The sequence below is a fragment of the Garra rufa genome, chromosome 9 (genome assembly GCF_049309525.1).
Source record: "Garra rufa chromosome 9, GarRuf1.0, whole genome shotgun sequence".
Taxonomy (NCBI): domain Eukaryota; kingdom Metazoa; phylum Chordata; class Actinopteri; order Cypriniformes; family Cyprinidae; genus Garra; species Garra rufa.
This window is the reverse complement of record NC_133369.1, coordinates 22160894-22168910: the sequence shown is the minus strand read 5'-3', so window position 1 is coordinate 22168910 and position 8017 is coordinate 22160894.

The following is an 8017-nucleotide window of genomic DNA, read 5'->3' as shown; positions in this document are numbered from 1 at the left end:
CATCTTGTGATCACCTGTAGAAAGCATTGTCTGTAAGTTTTAAAAGTTAATTTTATATTAATTTATTGTTTATAAAGCTGTGAAAGTACTATTTAGCATAAATAGCACTAAATGGAAGCATTGTTGTATACTTCCCCTTTCTGTAGTTTCATTCTGTTTCAACATACTCAATGTGGTGTGGAATAAAGTGGCATTCTCCCACAAGTCAACGTGTTGGAAAGAGTTTATCTATCTGTCTAACTTCGGGAAGAGAGACACCAAAGTGAGGACAGAATAGTGAAAAGACAGAATCAACAGTGATTACAGCAACTGTGAATGAACTTCTCATCTGCGCAGTGAATCTACAGTAAAATGCTTTCAAAGGAAAATGTGAGCCATACGAACAGGTCAGTGTGTTCACGTTCACACTTATCCAAATCATCCAGATCAACCCATTCAAGAAGATCAGCAGCCAGTCTTGTTGCAATAGAGGCACGAGCTAAAGCGGAAGCTGCTCGTACCAGAGCAGCATACGCACAAAGAGAGATTGAAATAAAAGTAAAGAAAGCACAGCTTCAGGTAGAAGAGACACGTTTGGAGGCTACATTGGAAGCACTCCAACAAGAGAAAGAGGCAGAAGCAGCCTTAGCTGAAGCTACAGCCTTTGAGGCCATAGTTGATGCAGCTAACATAGAAGAATCATCTGAACATGAATGTAAACAAATGAGCACAAATCTCTATTCACTCAAGCGAACTGAGAACTATGTTCATGATCAAAATGCATACAAAAGCAGAGATCATCATGAATCATCAAAGCCTGTCACACAACTACTCCAGTCAGACGACAGAGAACAGCAAAATGCTCTCACATCTCATAGAGAGTCTATTCAATATTCTCAAGAAACACCACAAAATGTCAATTCCTTTGGTGAGCCACTCTTTTGGTCACAGGACTCACATAACAGATTTGAGCCTGTCAGAGTACCTGAAAAAGAAGCAAAGAGTCAGGACACAATACCTCATTATTCTAATCCATCTAATTGCTATAACTCAAATGCACATTACTCACCTAAGATGAGAAATGAGCCATATGTTACAAAACCTGAAAACTCAGAGATATTCAATTTAGCCAAATTCCTAGCTCGTAGAGACCTACTCACTGCCGGTCTCATTAAGTTTGATGACAAGCCAGAGAATTACTGGGCATGGAAATCAACTTTCTCAAATGCAATTGAAGACCTTGACTTAAAGCCTTGCGAGGAGCTTGACTTGCTAACCAAATGGCTTGGTCCAGAATCAGCCGAGCATGCTCGACGAATAAGGTCAGTTCATATCAATCACCCTGCTGTAGGACTTAGCAGGATCTGGGAAAGGCTGGAACAGTGCTATGGATCAGCTGAAGCGATGGAATCTGCCCTCTTGAATAAAATCGACTGTTTTCCCAAACTCTTAAATAGAGAACCTCAACGTCTTAGAGAACTAGCAGACTTACTGTTAGAAATTGAATCTGCCAAAATGGAAGGATACCTACCTGGTTTGTCTTACCTGGACACTGCACGAGGCATTGCCCCTATTCTTGAGAAGCTGCCGTTTGCCCTCCAAGAGAAGTGGATGCAACAAGGATCTAGGTATAAGCAAGAACACAATGTTAGCTTTCCACCTTTTACATTCTTTTCCACCTTTATCAGGAATGAGGCACACATGAGAAATGACCCTAGTTTTACAATTAATATACCAAACAAAACACTACCTACAGGACAGAAATCTTCCTCCAGGGCAAAAGGGTTCCCTGTTACTGTGCACAAGACAGAAGTAAGCCATGCGATTCAAAAAGGGAAGTATATGCTGGCAGTAGAAGACCTCAGCAAACAGTGTCCAATTCACAAGAAACCCCACCCTCTCTACAAATGCAGAGGATTTAGGGAGAAATCATTAGACGAGCGTAAAGCCTTTCTAAAAGAAAACGGCATCTGTTTCCGCTGCTGCTCTTCAACATCGCACCAAGCCAAGAATTGTCCTGCAACAATTCGGTGTTTAGAATGTGACAGTGAAAAACACACAGCAGCCCTTCATCCTGGTCCAGCACCATGGTCTAAAAATGACACTTTCAGCCCTGCCTTACAGCATGGCGGGGAGGTCGATGAACAGCCCACCACAACTATCGCTACATCCAGCTGCACAAAGGTCTGTGGGAATGGTTTCAGAGGAAGATCATGTTCCAAGATCTGCTTAGTTAATGTATATTGCAAAGATGATCCTAATATGAAGCTGAAAACCTATGCCATTCTAGACGACCAGAGTAACAAGTCTTTAGCAAGGTCTGCTTTCTTTGACAAATTCAGTGTAACTGAAAATGCATCTCCTTACACAATGAAAACATGCGCCGGTACATCAGAAATCCTGGGTCGCAGAGCAAAAGGTTTCATTGTGGAATCCATTGATAACAGTGTTAGCTTCATGCTTCCCACACTCATTGAATGTAATGAACTTCCTGACAACAGAGCTGAGATTCCTACTCCTGATGCTGCTTGGAACCATACTCATCTTAAATCAATAGCTCGTAAGATACCTTCACTTGACCCTGAGGCAGAGATTCTTCTTCTTCTTGGAAGAGACATCATTGAGGTGCACAAAGTATTGGAACAGAGCAATGGTCCTCTACATGCTCCTTTTGCTCAGAAGTTAGCGTTGGGATGGGTAATTGTAGGAGATGTCTGTCTGAATGGTGCTCACAAACCATCTGAAGTTAGTGCCTTTAAGACAAGCATTTTCATGAATGGGCGCCACAGCCAAATGAGAACGTGCCCGAACAATATCAAAATCAAAGAGAAGTTTTGCAATAACAATGAACATATGACTTCATTGATCTCGCCTTTAGAACAAAAACTTAAAACAACACACACAAAGAGCAACATGACTGACATCTTCCAGTCCACAAAGGATGATGACAAACTAGCTCCATCTATGGAAGATCTTGCCTTTCTGAAAATGATGCATAAAGAAGTCTATCAAGATGAAACAAACAGCTGGGTCGCTCCACTTCCCTTTCGCAGTCCACGTGAAAGACTTCCTAATAACAGACAACAGGCAACTAACCGTCTCCATTCACTCACACGTATGCTTAAAAAACAACCATTAATGAAAGACCATTTTCTAGATTTCATGGCTAAGATTTTTGAAAACAGGCATGCTGAACCTGCACCATCTCTTTCCGACAATGAAGAGTGTTGGTACCTTCCTATCTTTGGGGTGTATCATCCACAAAAGCCAGGTCAAATTAGGGTTGTATTTGACTCCAGTGCTCAATATCAAGGAGTGTCTTTAAACAGTGTCCTTCTGACTGGACCCAACATGAACAACAGCCTACTTGGGGTGTTACTGCGCTTCAGGAAAGAACAAGTTGCCATAACAGCTGACATCCAGCAAATGTTTCATTGCTTTGTAGTCAGAGAGGACCACCGCAACTTCCTGCGTTTCCTTTGGTACAAAAACAATGAAATAGAAAACGAAATTGTGGAATTTAGAATGCGAGTGCATGTCTTCGGCAACAGTCCCTCACCAGCTGTGGCCATGTACGGGCTCAAGAAAGCTGCCCTAGAAGGAGAGAAGGAACATGGTTCAGAGGCAAGACAGTTAATTGAAAGGAACTTTTATGTTGATGATTCTCTTATATCCCTTCCTACAGAACAAGAGGCCATTACACTGCTTAGAAATGCCCAAGCCATGCTGGCAGCTTCAAATCTTCGCCTACATAAGATAGCCTCAAACAAAGTTGAAGTGATGAGAGCATTTCCTCAAAACGACTTAGCAAAGAACATGAAAGACTTGGACCTTGCTGTTGACTTTCCACAAATGCAAAGAAGTTTAGGAGTTAGCTGGGATGTTTCAAAAGATGTTTTCACCTTTCAAGTGTCACATAATGAGAAACCATACACAAGACGTGGAGTCTTATCTACAATTAACAGTCTATTTGATCCATTTGGATTTGCAGCACCTGTAATCATTAAAGGTAGATCTTTGCTCAGAGAGCTCACCATGGAGGCAAGTGACTGGGATGCTCCTCTGTCAGAACAGATGTTCAATGAATGGAAATCATGGAGAGACTCACTGAAAGGACTGGAAAAAATTACCATCTCCAGAGCATACACTCCCAACACTCTCAACAATGCAAAGAGAAAGGAAATGTGTGTTTTCAGTGATGCTTCTACCACTGCCATTGCTGCTGTTGCCTATTTAAGGACCACTGACACAGAAGGCAAAGTAAATGTTGGTTTCATTTGTGGAAAAGCCAAGCTTGCTCCAAGGCCTGAAATTACAATTCCAAGACTTGAGTTATGTGCAGCAGTACTTGCCGTTGAGATAGCTGAAACTGTCACAGATAAGATTGATGTCAAATTTGATGCTGTGACTTTCTACTCAGATAGTAAAGTTGTTCTTGGATACATCCACAATGAGTCTAGAAGATTTTACGTGTATGTGAACAACCGAGTACAGCGTATAAGAAGATCCACATGTCCAGAGCAATGGAAGTATGTTCCTACAAACCACAACCCTGCTGATCATGCTTCAAGATCTATCTTAGCTGAAAACCTACTGAACAGCACATGGCTAACAGGGCCAGAATTCCTATACAAGTCACTTGAACAAGAAACAACTTCTTCAACTCCAATGAAGTTAGTTGATCCCGAATCTGACACTGATATTCGCCCTGAAGTCAGCGTTTGTGCCACTGAAGTCGTCTGCCATAAACTTAACACTAAATACTTTGAGAAGTTTTCAGACTGGCAGCGCCTTATATACACTATTTCAAGACTAAAACACATTGCTCACTCTTTCAGCAAAAACAACAAATCAAAGGAATGCAGAGGATGGCACATGTGTCATAAACCACATTCAGTAGAAGATCTATAAAAAGCTAAGGAGGTCATAATACGTAGCCTGCAACAGGAGACCTTTCAGGATGAACTAAAGTGCCTTGAAAGAAAAACGGATGTATCTAAGAACAGTCCTCTCTACAATCTAAGCCCATACATAGATGAGTCAGGCCTACTCAGGATTGGTGGCCGCTTATCCCAGTCAGCCTTTGAGAAAGACGAAATTAACCCTTTAATCTTACCTGGTCGTAGTCACATCACAACCTTACTCATTCGACATTATCACTCCCAGGTTCAACATCAAGGACGCTATTTCACAGAAGGTGCTTTGAGAGCTGCTGGTCTGTGGATTATTGGTGGCAAACGAAGAATTAGTAGCATTATCCATCAGTGCATTACCTGCCGCAAATTGAGAGGAAAGATAGAAACGCAAAAAATGGCCGATTTACCTGTAGATCGCCTAAGTACTGATCCTCCTTTCTCTTATGTCGGACTGGATGTTTTTGGACCATGGAGGATCACAGCACGCCGAACTAGAGGGGGTGAAGCTAACAGCAAACGCTGGGCAGTATTATTCACATGCATGAGCATAAGAGCTATACATATTGAAGTGATTGAATCATTGGACACATCAAGCTTCATAAATGCTCTACGAAGGTTCTTTTCCATTCGAGGACCAGCTAAACAGATAAGATCTGACTGCGGTACAAACTTTGTTGGGGCATGCAAGGAACTGAAAATCAGTACAAACACTAGTAACAAGGAAATGCAGAACTTTTTAAGTCATAATGAATGCACTTGGAGTTTCAACCCATCACACTCATCGCACATGGGAGGCAGCTGGGAACGCATGATAGGCATCACCAGACGCATCCTTGATTCCATGTTGCTGAAAATCAGTCAAGCAAAACTCACCCATGAAGTCCTCATCACATTCATGGCTGAGGTTTCAGCTATAGTAAATGCTCGTCCATTAATACCAGTATCAACGGATTCAAACAATCCTCTCATCCTAACCCCAGCAACACTTCTCACACAAAAGACTGGCACACTTCTATCCCCAGAAGGAACTTTTAATGAAGGGAATCTCTACATCCGTCAGTGGAGACAAGTTCAAAGTTTAGCCAACACCTTCTGGCATCGATGGAGAAGGGAGTATCTAAACACATTACAAAATCGAAGAATGTGGCAACAAGAAAAACGTAACCTTCGACACGGGGATGTGGTTCTACTCAAAGACAGTCAAGTCAAAAGAAGTGAATGGCCCATGGGCATTGTACAAAAAGGATTTCAAGGAAACGATGGAAGAGTCAGGAAGGTTGAGGTGAAGACAATAAAGGACGGAATACCAAGAGTCTACCTACGTCCTATCTCAGATACAGTCCTTCTCTTGCCTTCAGAAGAAGAATAAATGTGGATTGCAAGTCAGTGCAGTGATGACATCTTATAGATGCCAGACGGGGAGTGTTCTGGATCATCCATTTAAGTTTAATGTTTATAGTAATCATATTCTCATACATAGTAATGTTTCATCCTTTAAAATATAGTTGCCATAGTAACATTCTAAGACAGTTAATTCAGTTAGTTGCCTTATTCAAGTAGAACTTCACTCAACAAACTTTGAGCAGACATTCATCTTGTGATCACCTGTAGAAAGCATTGTCTGTAAGTTTTAAAAGTTAATTTTATATTAATTTATTGTTTATAAAGCTGTGAAAGTACTATTTAGCATAAATAGCACTAAATGGAAGCATTGTTGTATACTTCCCCTTTCTGTAGTTTCATTCTGTTTCAACATACTCAATGTGGTGTGGAATAAAGTGGCATTCTCCCACAAGTCAACGTGTTGGAAAGAGTTTATCTATCTGTCTAACTTCGGGAAGAGAGACACCAAAGTGAGGACAGAATACTCTGTAAATGTCATTGAGTGGCCCACCTGCAACCTGGGCTTGAACCTAATTAAACATTTCAAGGGAAACCTGAGTTTGAGAGGTGAAGAGATGAGAAGAATGGCAGATAATTGCCAAATGCTGCTTGTCGCTGCATACCCAAAAAGACTTGAGGCTGTAAAGGTGCTTCAACTAAGTACTATGTTAAAGATATGAATGCTTCTGCAATGTATTTATTTCAGGTTTTTAATTTTTAAAAATGTGCAAAATTGATGTGGAAAAGGGTAATTTAAAGCGGACTGCAACATAAAATGAAAAAAAAAATGAATTGAATACTTTTGCAAGGCACTGTATGTGTTTATTGGTAATACATCAACATATCAGACTGCATTTGAAGTGTAGCATTTATTTGCATATTATAAACAAGACAATTAATAATGGTTCCAGAAATTTCCAAATGCACAAAAGGTTCTTCATATTATTAGAATGTTCTTCACAATAAGAAAGAAAGTGGTTCTTTTAGAAACTGTTCACTGAAAGGTTATTCTACAGTTGTGATGCGATTTTGCAATTTTTCTTTCACAGTTTGTACATTTGTTTCATATAGTGGAAATGCTACAAGTGGATTCATACAAAGTCATAAGAACTGCTGGATGTTTAATCAATGTGATGTTTGAGGCTCTGAATGTGAGATATATGGTTGCTATTTAAAGTTAATATCCAGTTTATTTGAAAAATCACTTCATCGAGACCAGGGAGCCTTTCGTAAACATTTTATCCATGCTTTTTGTAAAAGTCCATAGTTAAGGTTAGAAGGTCTAACTAGTTGAGAATGGTCACATGAATCTTGCAGTTGTATAAGAGCAGTATCTCCACAGGAGTGTGTGCGCAAAGTTTTATCGTTTCCAAAAGAATAGTAAGACTGGTTCTTTGATTTCACATGACCAATCGTAGGTAAACAAGATGCACGTTTGGCATTTCTGAGAAATTCCTGAAACCCATTTTCCTCAAAAAACAACGACTCCCTTCTGCAAACGCACGGACTTTCACCAAGTGTCAGAAAGCCATACGGAGTGGTGATTTTGCTAAGATGAGGTAATGACATTGCAGCTCTGGTGGTGGGGTCTAACAAAGCATAAGTCTGGAGATCGTCCATGAAGCTAATGTCGTGCTCCTCTGAGAAAGGGCAGCAGCTCGTCAGTGCTCGGACTAACGATGATGGGTGCGAGGACCGAGGAATAGTGTGCCGCCGTCCACTCCCGTCTCCATGCTTCT